This window comes from Pteropus medius, unplaced genomic scaffold, assembly GCF_902729225.1.
Source record: "Pteropus medius unplaced genomic scaffold, Ma_sr-lr_union100, whole genome shotgun sequence".
NCBI lineage: Eukaryota > Metazoa > Chordata > Mammalia > Chiroptera > Pteropodidae > Pteropus > Pteropus medius.
In genome coordinates, this window is record NW_024351729.1 from 14,553,360 (window position 1) to 14,566,808 (window position 13,449).

The following is a 13,449-nucleotide window of genomic DNA, read 5'->3' on the forward strand; positions in this document are numbered from 1 at the left end:
CACTGTGTATGCTTCCATCAGCAACATGAAGTTTTGTTGGGCCTATTTTCAAATTTTGCATAAATGGTACACTCGGCTTTCATCTCTTTTACTCAGTTTTTGCTCAACATTGTTTTGAGATTTTTACATATTACTATGGCTCTAGTGGTTTCTTATTATAATATTCTATTACTGTAACTATTCATTGTAGCATTTAATTGTAGTGTTCTATTATACAACACTATCACAATTTGTTTCTTAATTCCGAGGAGTGGAATAGCTGGTGGTAGAGTATGAACATTTTTAACTGTAAAGAGAACTTTGGTAATGTCTGATAAAGTGCTTGAACCAATTTTTATTCCTGCTAGCAGGAGCTGAGAATTCCTGATGTTTCACATCCTCAGAAACACTTGATACTGTCAGACTCTTTAATTTTTGATCATGTGGTAGAAATGACACATAATCTCATTTTTGGCATGATATTTATTCACAGATTGAAAAAGTTGTTTTGTTTTTCAAAATGATCTCATAAGTCAGTAGTTCTCAAAGTGTGATCTGCAAGATCCCCAAGACTCCTTCGGTCACCAAGGTCACAACTATTTCACAACAGCACCAAGACATTATTTGCCCATTTAACTCTCATTCTGTCACAGGTGTGCAGTGGACTTTTCCAGAGGCTGCCTGATATGTGATGCTGCAACAGACTGTATGATCACCCAGCTGTCTTTAATTAAGCCAGATCTTCAATTAAGGAGATCTGCAAAAAATGTAAAGCAATGCCACTCTTCCAATTACTTTTGTCTTAGAAAAAATGATAATTTTTTTGTGTGTGTGGTTCAATCGCTTTGTGAGACATTGCCAAATTTCTCTTTAAAGTTAAAAATGTCCATAACCTACCACCCAGCTATTCCACTCCTCAGAATTAAGAAACAAATTATGATAGCTTTATGTAATAGAATACTACAATTAAAAAATACATTAATATATAACGGGTTTTAATTGTTCTGATATGGATTAGTATTTTGAAACATTTCAGTTTTAATTTATAAAGAGGTAAATGTCACTAGTTAGGCATATAAGCTAAAGCTCTTTGGGGTCCTGAATAATATTTAAGAGTGTAAAGGGGCCCTTCTGTAACCAAAAAGTTTGAAAGTCATTGGTATAGGACATACCGTTTTGTTGTCGCTTCCCACTTAAATTAATGACAGCTAACTTTCAGAGGGTGCTTCTTTCCATGGGTAATCATGCTTAGTGCCTGAGAATCACTTTTACTTTGCCCCCTCATGATACTCCTATAAAGCAGGTGCTGCAATTGGCCTCCCTAGAGGGAGAGTGAGCAGAGGCTGAGGTCAGGCACTGGGATTGAAATTCGGCCTTGCTGCCTCCAGAGGCACCCTGCCCTTCGCAGTCATGGCCACATTCCTCCCTCTTCACTGGCTCCAGCTTTCTTCTCTTAGTCATTCTCTGAGTCAGCCATCTTGAAACCATCGACTCATCTTTGAATCACCCTATCCTTTTTCCTTGAAATGATCTGAATTCTCTTCCCAAGGCAGCAGCAGGACAGCGTGGGGCTCTGAGGCTGGCTTCCTGGAGCTGGAGCTGCAGTAAGTAAGGCCGGGCCCCAGTCTTCTAGGCAACAGAGCCAGGAGCCACGGGAGATTCAGAGGACAGAGGCCTGGAAACTGACCCTCCAAAAGGGCAGCACTAAGAAGGAAAATATTTGCTGGACACGTTCTAGAGGGAAAAGTAGCCGAGGGCCCGGAATGGGTTTCCTGGCCTCAGGCCTGTAGGTGGGAGGAAGTGTTAAAATCAGACATCTGCCTATTAATCTTGTGCAACTCTTAATCTCTATTCCTACTCACTTTCTCCATTTAGCAAATACGATGGTTTAATAGGTGAGTTGTGAGGGCATAATAATCACGGCAAACACTTTGTGGTGTGAAAGGACTCATGCGACTAGAAATGGGGCCGGAGAGGACAAGGAGAGCCAGCTCATGAAGGACCTTGTAACCTGAGTTTGGATTTTACATAGAAGGTTTAATCATGGGAGCAACATGCTCAGATTTGCTCTTTACAAAGATCCTCTGGCTGCAGAGGGGAGAATGGATTGCAGGGGAGCAAAGTAGAAGGCAGAAAATAATGAGGCCTGGAATTAGCCTAGAACTAGTAGGAATGGATAAAACCAAGTGATGGAGAGGCGGGAGGCAAAGATGCAAGTGGTTTCTGTTACGCCTGGAATTTTTGCTATAGCCTGCTAATAGATTTCTCATCGCCAGGCTTTTGCTCCTTCCAATCAACCCTGAGCATCACCACCAGATTAACCTTCCTTACCACTTACCACACTGAGGAGTACCAGACAGACGACTGACTGAGTGCATCGGCTGTAGAGCCAAACAGCCTGGGTTAAATTTCTCACTTTACTGTGCCCAGTTTCCTCATTCAAAAAGAGAGAGACTGAAAATAGTGTTTCCACCACAGGGTTGCGTGAGACAATATACGTTAAGAGCACTTATATCATTACCTGTGTATGGTAATCCTTCGATAAAAATTTAATTACTATTATGGCCTCTACTCAGAAACCTTCAATAAAAAATATTCTATTTCCATTTGCAAGCATTCCAAGGCCTAACTCCCTAGATCCTTCATAATATGGGCCCACCCCTCTACTCAACTTCATTTAATTCTATTTCTCCATATACATACCATAAATATACTAGATACAGCACCTTTGTGACTTGGTCATGCTATATCCTTCATTTCAAAATGCCTTTCTTTTCCCCATCTATCCTCCCCAATCTTTCTGTCCCTTAAATGCTCATCACCACTTTTAGAAAAATGACTCAAAATGCAATGACTGGTGACCATATCCTATATAATCATTTTCCCCCAAGCAGGAGAGCATGCCCTTCCTACCAGGAGGCTATCATTCCAGATAATTCACAAAGCCACTCATGCTCGTGCCTGTCACTGCTATTGAAATGCTAAGCACTCACAGAAGGCCCAAAGCATAAACTTGTCTTTCCCATGCTTCGTGGAGCACTATGGATGCCCCAGAAGCCCATAAATAAAAAATAACTTTGGTACAAGTTAAATTCTCATCAGGACTATCAGCTATGAAATATTTAAAGGCTCTCTTGGGTTATTAAACCAAACCAATGTTGTGTGTTAAAGAGATAGTACCAAAAATATGTGAATTAACTGACCAAACTATATTTTACGGGAAGGAAAATCTTACCCGAAGCTGGACTTCATAAAGCATGTGTGTCCTTCTGCACTTCATGTCCCTTTGTTTTTATAGTTTTATTGATGTATGATAGACAAACAATAGACTGCACAATATTAAAGTGTACAATTTGATAAGTATCATGTTTTTTTAAACCACAGAGCTTTATAACAATCACACATTAGGCTACTTAAAATTGTCACATGTTCAAACATGGTAGTGTAATGAAAAAATCTAAGTTTGCGTACGGTGAGGCTTCCCACACCTGTAAGTTACTAGAAAAATCCCCCTTGGCTGGGAAAATGTGTTCCAGAATTTGAAATCCAAAAACCAAAAGAATTTTCTTTTTTAATGAAAAATTATAGCTTTGCATTTTAAACCGGTACACTGGAGGTACTTAGTTTTCTTTTGGCTAGAAATAAAAGATTTTCCGTAAATTGGGCCCCTCATTAACTATAATCGCTTTATAATTGCACTCAGTTTGGTAGAAACAGGAGAGACGGAACTGTCCATATCTCAGAGAGGTTCGGAGCAGGAGAGTGCATTCAAGTGGCACCAAGTACCAGACCCCAGTAAACGTTTACTTTTTATTGATTTGCTTATTCAACCAATATTTACTGAGTTCCTGGTTTTTACTGGACTACGTAGCCCTGACCCATTAGCAGCTTACAAACTATAGAAAGCCAGCTGCTAGGGCCTGGGAAGGGGGTGAGTGTAAAGGAACTCAGCGTGCTACACACATACTTCCCCCTACTCCACCACAGCGGCCCAGTCTATGTGGTTTGGTTTCTGACTTAGTTTCTCAGATTCTTCTTAACTTCTCAATATTTTCTTCTTGAGGCTATTCCTTCTGGAACTGAAATATTTCCCTGAATTCTAGCCTGCTGATATGAGCCCAATGGCCAGCGCCTTTACCCAAGAACTGGCTCTTATTCCTGAGCCCATAGCTGTTGGTTAATGTCCTGTTGTGAATGTACTCTTTCTCCAAATTTGCCCAACCATTAAGAGTTACCCTGAGCAATCCTCAAAATTACAGATTCCTAGGCCTTGACCCCAGCCTATTTGAATCAGAAACTCTGGTGGAAGAAAGGCTTCCCAGATGAGGAAACTGAGGCTCAGAGAGATAAAATCATAGACTCAAATCCACACACACGAATGCAGAGCCAGGAGCAGATTCCACATTCTTTTGTGTTTTAATTGGACGAATGAAATGGTATGGGGCCTTATTTGCTTCGGCCCCACACCCTTTCTTCAATCACAGCCTCCTATTCCATTTCCTAGAGTCATACACTTTATCGATTTCTTCAAGAATGTGATCCTGGGTCAAAACTCAAATACCCACGATGGAAAGGTACAGTAAATGAAGCAGGAGGGGTGGCAGTGCATATGCAGCATCTAAAGAAAGAGGGGACTCTGGAAAACAAAAGAGTCCTTCCATGTCCAAGCTCTTCAGCCACTGGCGCTACTCAGCTCTCTCGGCTGTTTCCTAGTAAGAATGTGGGCCTAGTTTTACTCAAAGATCTAGATTTTCAGGTGAAATCTCAAAATATCATTCCCATAATATTATTCTATATAATACTCCATCTTAGAGACTTCCTTAGAGACTCGAGAAAGAAAATCTGTGGCTAGCCTTGAAGAAGCAAGTCACTATAATGTGAACTGCATATGGAGAGGGCCATGTGACAAGAAACTGAACATGGCCTCTGGCAGCTGAGGGCTTCAGCTCCCAGGAAGGAACTGAATCCTGCCCACAGCTATGAGAGCTTGGAAGAAGACTCCAAGTTCTAGAAAAGAATACAGCTCAGCAGCACTTTGATGGCACCTCTCAAAGATCTTGAGCAGAGGACTCAGCTAAGCCATACCCAGATTTCTGAAGTACAGAAACTATGAGATAATAATTGTGTGTTGTTTTAAGCTAGAAAGGTTGTAGTAATTGCTTATACGGCAACAGAAAACCAATATACACTCCTAGGCCTGTACTTCTCAAATAGTGCTTCAAACTCCAGAGATTCCTCTTCTCAATTTGTCATCATCAATTCTATCCCTAACTGCCCTGATCTCAGCTGGCTGTCCAGAGAGAAATTAATCTGCAAACTGATTTACCATTTATGATTTACCTATCCTTACTAAGGATTCTTCGCATTTTGTAAGAGAGGACTTGGAGAAGTACTGGCTAAATCAAATGTATAATTGATTAAAATTATGGAATTTCAGAAAATCATGAAGAAAAGTAGAAGTAATTTGTAGATTGTCCCAGTGGGCCTCAAGCTATACCCTAGGTCCTTACCTAGGAATAAGTTCAGCCCAGCAAAAACACTCTAAATAGTAGGACCAAGAGCTAGGGACTGCATTGCCACTTATTAAGAAGATGTATTAGGAAAAGCTTCCATTTTTTTCTATAAAAAACAGAGGCAAGGCTGTTGTGAGGATGATGCCAGTTGGTATATGAGGTGAGATAACAGAAAATATGGTATGTTGGTCTCTGCCCATGGTTATTGGCACAGAGCTCCTGAAATCCTTAGAATTTCCTGGGTGATTGGAGTGTCTATTAGTCTAATGAGGCTATTCTTAGTGGTTCCTGGATGGGGCCTGGTCACCAGAAAGACCGAGCCATGATTAGAAGCTTGGAACTTCCAAGCCTGCCTCCCATTCTCTTGAGGAGGGAGAAGAACTGGAAATGCAGTTAATAATCAATCATGCCTACATGGCGAAGCCCTCATAAAAATCTCAATAATATGGAGTTTGGAGAGTTTCCAAATTGGTGAACACAGCCATGTACCAGGAGTGTGATGCACCCCAACTCCATGGGGACAGAAGCTCCTGTGCTTGGGACCCTCACAGAACTTGCCTATGTATATCGTAAAAGATGCAGATCACCTGGCTCATGATCTGCATCTTTTACGATATCTTTTAAAAACTGGCAAATGGAAGTGAGTATTTCCTTGAGTTCTGTGAGCCACTCTAGCAAATCGATAGAACCTGAGGAGAGGTTGCGGGATCCTCCAATGTATAGCCAAGTTGGATGGAAGTTGTGGGTAACCAGGGGACCTACTACTTGTGATTGGCATCTGAAGTGGGGGGCATTCTCGTGTAGCTTCAGGTAGATTGCTCAGAAATGAGTTAAATTGTAGAATACCCACCTTGCAGGGGTCAGGGAGAACCCACACATCTGGTGACCAGAAGTGACAGAGGTGCGTGAATGTGATAGTCACATGAGAGTAAAAGGAAGACATAGGGAGGAAAAGACAGTTTTCTACTAAATGTGAAAGTACTCTGTAAGCAGAAAATATATATATTCACAAAAATAGATTGAAGTGATGAAGCAATTACGGATAATTTAATCCAAAAGGATCCCAGTGCACTCCTTTTAGTATCTTCCCTGCAGCTCCGGTACTGAGCTTGCCATGTTTGCTGCCAGGCTTCCATTTCCTTGCCACCTCTCAGTTTCAGCCAGAGGATGACATTCCCTTCTTCCAGCTTCCATGCAGTTGCCCAAGGCCAGGGAGGGACTGAGATGGTGCTCCTCTCACATCCCAGCATGTGATTAAACTGAGAGGAAGAGGCCTCCAGGAAGGTCACACAAATACATGGGGAGTTTTCCAGACACCAACCCAAAAACACCCTCATCAAACTCCCCAGACTCCAGCGCTAGTGAGACTGAGCGCAGAGTCCTTTAAATTCAAGCAGTCAAGCCCCCAAAAGTTCTGGAACTCTCACCCAGCAGGAAGGACTCCACTGTGTCTGAATCCATACCATATTTCAAATGGCAGGAGTGAGCAACCACTTTCCTCTGACATCTATATGGCTTAAAGTGAAACTACATTAGGCAAGGAGATTTACTGGATTTAAATGGACAAGAAAAAGAATAGGAAGAAAAGTTTGTTTCCTTATAGTCAAGGAAACAAAAAACACATAAGAAATAACAGCTTACCATTTTAAGGCCAGGATTGAAGTCAAGGATCACATGACCTATTGGAGGAGTGAAAATACCCTCATTCTTCAATTGAACTAAATGATTAAATTATAAAATTTAATAATAATAGTAATAGTAAATAGTCATAACAATACTAAATACTTACTGAGTTTACCATGTGCCTGACATTGCACTAAATGTTCTCCATGCATTCTCTCACTCACTCCTCACCTCAACCCTAAAAGAAGGTACCATTACTGTCCTGATGCAACAGACAAAGACATCAAGGCCTGATGAAGTTAAGTAACTTATACCAGGCGATGCAACTAGCAAATGATAAATCTGGCTCCACATCTGCCTCTGAAGCCTGTGTTCTTAACCACTACACTATCCTGGCCCTGGAAATGAACATGCACAGCCGTGCCCTGCTCCCTAGAAGAGCCAAGAATGCTGACCGCAAATCCGCCCCTGCTATAAGCACATGGTACTCCCTTCTCTCACTCTTATTCTAAAAAGAGCCTCATCAAATATGCCTGAAGAAGGGATTCTCTCTCTAGCTCTCCCCAAACCCCGCAATGACCCTCCCCTCTCCAGAGAAGAGGTAATAAGCCCCACACAATAGCTGTTGATATTAACAGTACTATCGACATCATTGGTACTTTTTCTTCTCTAGAAATCAAATGTGAATAGTATACTTAAGTCTTAAAAGAGTCCATGTACTATAACACTTACAGAAAGGGAAAATTCTCTTTATTGGAGACAATTTAGATAACTCAATTTCCCCCGCAGCTTGGTGTCAAACTTATGAATATAGTCTTAGAATCCAAGGAAGAAATTGTTGACTTTGCCTGGAACAATTTCCGTGGATGGCCAGGAATTGACCCCTTTATATTATTGAGGTATTTTCCAAGACTAGATTGGATTTTGATTGTTCGATATCTACTTTGAGGACCTAAAATTCGTAAGCAATAGAAAATGTGGAGCTAATAAGTTTATAAAGCACTGGGGGAAAAAAAGCATGGGTTAAAAATTATCAAATGTTTATGAGCTGAAATTAATAATCAGTGCATTGGGAGAATGTAATGTCTAGGCCAAAATGAGCATGAAAGCAATAATTGGAGCAAGGGTAGCCTCTGTGCGGCAGAGCAGATATTTAGATGGAAGCCAAAAGAAGCTCAGTCCATGTTATGGGAGTTTCATGGAATACAGTTTGGAGGTATGCCTGGAAGGAAGCAAAGGAGTAAGGGTCAGAAGGAAGAAATGAAAAAAGGAGGAAGAAAGGAGAAAAAAGAGGGAAAAGAAAAATATGGACTCTGAGTTAAATTCAACATGGGCAAGTAAAATCTGTATAACAGCAACAAAAAGATTTTTAAGTGTTCCCCTTGAGAAATCTAGATATTAAAATATAAACAAACAAAAAATATTAGATAATATATTAGAAGTCTTGGTATCAGAACTTGACTGTAGTCCAGCAAATAATAACGGAATGTTTAAGGCTACAGAAGGAGTGGAAAAGCATGGTAACAGGGAACATTATTTTGCATTATATTTTTGATTCCTAGGTAAACTAAATAGCAGTTTTCCAATTTCTAGTTTTCATAATAATACCTATTATTTATTGAGGGTCTCGTGTGCCCATTTCTGTGCTAAACATTATTTGTAATACTCTATATTATTTAATATTCCCAACAAGTTATACCAGATAACTATAATTACCCTCATTCATACATGAGAAAACTGAAAAGGAGAGAAGATGCTCAAAGATATATGGGTAGTAAGAGGCAGAGATGCTCATCAGTGCCAGCTTCATGTGAACGAGACTGCTGAGAGGTATTCTAGAAAGAATACATTTTATAAAACATGAATTAGTCAGGATAAGATAGGCTATGCTACATTAAAATATGAGCCAGTGACTTAACTCAAGACAGTTTAACTTCTTGTGCACAGAGTGCTTCAACAATTGGGCAACTCCCCAAAGCATCTGTCTTTCATTTGGGGACTCAGTAATCTACACTGCTTCCTTGAATGGCTTCACTATCTGAGGACACTGCTGTCAAGCTCACAGCAGCAGAGAGAGGGAGAGGGGCAGCTGAAGAATCACCACAGACTCTTAAATGCTTTGGTTCAGAAATGAAACATGTTGCTCTGCTTACAGTTCAGAGGTCAACGTCAATCAAACTCATGGCTAAGAGGCCTGGAAATGTAGAGAAGCACATGCATATCTATATCTGGTAGGTAATAAATGGTCTGATAAAAGAATTATATACATGTTTTCTTAATACTATTATTACCACTACTACTGTTACTAATACTACAACTAATAATAATACTATATATTTATCGCAATCAAATTTTGTTATTCATCTTTTTCAAGAAACACTTTTGGTTTTGTTAATCAATTCCACTAAGGTAATTATCCTTCATTAATTTTGTTTTTTATCTTTAATCTGCTGTAAATACTTCTACTCTTTAAGATTTATTTTCGTTGTTCTTTTTGTATCTTCTTGAGCTAGATACTTTCTGTTTAATCTTTATTATTTTCTAATAAAAACTTAAGGCTATAAATTTCCCTCTAACTACCACTTCGGTTACTTTCTATAATCTTAGTATGTACCACTTTCATTGTGGTTTCTCTTTTTCTAAATATTTTGCATTTTACTAACTACCTCTTTATCCAGAAAATTATTTTAAAATGTGCTTTGTTAATTTCCAAATGTATAGATTTTGAGTGGCTTTTTTTGTTGTTAATTTATAATTGCATTACATTGTAATCAACTAACATGGTGCCACCTATATGATATCAAAAATGTTTAACTTGCTGAAATTTCTTTGGCCTTTTTTTTTTTTCCTATGTTTATCTTACTCTCTAAAGCAAGGTGTAGAATTACTTAGGGAGCTTTTACCAAAAACTTATAACCAAATGCTTCCTTAGACTACTGAGTCAGAATCTCCAGAGGCAGTTCCAGGCATTGTATTTTTGCCTGTCCTGTCACACCCATCGCAGTAATAACTCTCACTTACACCACTGGTTGAAAACCTCTGCTCCAACTACTTGGAAAAAGATTGCAGGAGGAGCAACTACAAGGTTGGAAAAAGATTGCAGGAGGAGCAGATTGGGTATAGTGGAGATGAAGAATCCTGCTTGATCCAGTTAAGTATCTGTATCTTGCTCATCTTTCTGTCTCACTTATCTGTGTAAGCACAATGTCTGGCACTGAGAAGGCACTAATAAGTATGGATGATTAGATGAATCAATAGTTACCTATGCAACTATAAGCATCACATAATGATAGCTAAAGGTCGGTATGACAGAAATAAAACCCTACTTAATCTTCTAAAATATCAATGCTTATGAAAAGGCGTGACAACGTTTATACTATTTTTGTATCTTCTCCCCATGCACAATGTTAAGCATACAGTAAACACTTCCTAAAGACGTCTTAAATGTAATTTATGAGCATGTGTATTAGTTTCCTACTGCAACTGGAGCAAATTACCACAAAGTTGGCCACTAAAAAAAAACAAGTTTATTATCCTAGAATTCTGGAAGCCAGAAGTTCAAAATGGGTCTCACTGGGCTCATCAAGGTGTTGGCAGGGCTGCCTTCCCTTCTAGAGGCTCTAGGTGAGAATCCATTTTCCTGCCTTTTCTAACTTCTAGAGCCTGCCACATTCCTAGTTTGTGTTTCCCTTCCATTTTCAAAGCCAGGGCGGGCCTTCTCACAATGCCATTTCTCTGTTTCTAACTTTCTTGTCTCTGCCTTGCTCATTTAGGGACCCTTGTGATTACATCTGGTCCATCAGATAATCCAGGATAATCTCCTTATTTGAAGGCCAGCTTTATTTCCATCAGCAGTTTTCTTTTCCCTTGCCATGTAACATAACATATTCACAGGTTCTGGGGATTAAGACATGCACATCTTTTGGGGGCTATTATTCTGTCTACCACAGCATGTAAGACCCCCCCCCCAAAATGAAGAAGAAAAATAGAGGAAGAAATAACAATGAACGGACAAAATAAAGTTGTAATATTAACAGTAATAAGATTAAAGATATATATGAATTGGCAAGATTCTGGAACGGAGCAAAAAAATTCTCTACTCAATGTTTTCAGCTAATTTTAAGTGCGTGCACACACAATAATATCCTGGTTAGCTGATGCCACAACTGGAATATCATTGTTTACTTATTAGACAAACTAAACAAGAAATGAATGACATCTTTGTTATACAACTCTGAAAAAATTCCCAAATTCTTTCTTTCTGGTGAAGGATTATTTCCCGGGCCCTTCCATTCCAGCTCATCTCTAACATTCCTGGAAAATTTCTAGGAGGATGTATAAACGTCTCAACATCTGCCTACCTAGCTTAACTGTCACTGTTGAAGGACAGGCAGTTAGTTTGGTGACTGTTGAAGTGCACTCTCAAGACATAGCACTGCTGGACTGAATTAGAGGCAAAGGCTGGTCCACATCGCCCCCTTGTGCAGAGAGGTAGAGAAAAGAGAAATCGCTCCCTATTGCTGCTACCTAACCGGTTTGCTGGAAGACATTTCTTGGCTAAAACCCCACAGAAAACAGTTGTTTAGAGAGTGAAGTTTCCCAGAGCTTTTTGAGTCCACTTTTTTCATCATTTAAAACCCACTTATTGGGAAATCTCTCTAAAATACATTACACAAAGAGAATAATCATATTGAGTCAATACTGCATGAGAGGACTTAAGAGCATAAAATAAATTATTCATTTCCTTGCCTTGTAAAGAGTACTCAGTGCAATTTAAACTATTTTTTTCTGGCTGTGAACCTCAGTTCTTTCGCTGTTCCATAGAGTAGATAGAACACCAGTATTCTTTTGCATGTTAATGACATTTTTTAAAAAGGTTTTTTCATTACTGTTGTTGTTTTGGGGCTTTTTTGGTCTCCTCTGTTGCCAACAGTGGTCACGTTTTGATTCTGAGTTTGTCGGCATGGCTTCCTTTAGCAGTTTCCTTCCCTTTCTCATTTGCTGTGGAAACAGTAACTAGGATACCAAGCTAGTTAGAACCATAAGTAAAATGAAGTTAAATAGGCTCTATTAAACTCGTACAAGTGAAGTATGTGAGGCAAAACCCGAGTGACCTTGCACACAGGGCTGCCCATTCCATCCGGAATTTATGACCGTTTGACATCTGTTTGGCTACTTAGAAGCTATTTTTACCTCTTTTCTATTTTTGTTCTGAATAGGTTAGTGTGAAATAGTTGTTATGGCAAGATACAATATTATTATATTTTCCAACTTGCCAAAGTCTAGAAATGGAATAAAATTTCCTCAGTCCTGGGATTGGTTAAAAAAAAAAAGCCATGAATCTTTCAATGCTTATGGCAATTTGATATAAAACCAGGGCTGCAACTTAAATGTCCATTAATAGACTGTGCAAAGTGTGCCTCATCTGTATAATGAAATACTATGTGGCTATGAACCGTGTGTACTATACATACATACACTAAGTGAAAACAATATTCATTGTCATATAGTTTTGTTGAGGAGGGAGGTAACACTGATTTTAAAAATGCTGCTTTTTTTGGTCCCCCAAGGGACAGTTCTGACATACATCTCATAAGACCCCTCAGGAGGTGCCAGCAAGATCTAATAACAGTCGCACACAGCACTGTTCCACTCAGTAACGCATTCTTATAATAGCTGTCTCTTCCCCGCCTTCACTCCCCCAGTCCTTACTCCTACTTTCTATGATCACCTCCCCAAGTCACTGCACACAAGCCTCTGTCTCAGGCATGCCTTTGAGAGAAGCCACATAAAGACATTGTCAAGTAGAGAAAATGTGTTTAGAGCTGCTGCATCCATCTTGCAACCATGAGAGGAAGACCAAGAGAACTGCAAAGAAATTGACCCAGAACCATGGCATCACTGGGCTACAGAACAATAGTCTACCTCTAGACATCCTGATGCATGAAAGGAATAAACCTCTATTCAGTCATTTGCAGTTGGGTTTCATTATTTGTAGCCAAATGTACTTCCTGGGAATATCTTATTTTGAGCGGATGGCAGAGGGTAGGGAAGCCTGGAGGGTGGGGGCCAGGTAGCTTCTTGTGTCCAGAGTTCCAGATTGGGGAGAATTCTGGTCTGAGAGAAGCAGAGACAAAAGACAAAAAGAGTCCTATGGTTTAAATTCTGCCAGTGAATTCCTCTTTTTGCTTAAAATAGTCGTATAGTTTCTATCACTTGCAAACAAAAATCCAAATTTAAGTGTGAGCTCATTCTTGCTTTACAAAAAAATGGCTGTATGTTCATGTAAACATGGAAAAAATATAAATGAATGTACTAAATGGCTACCAGTGGT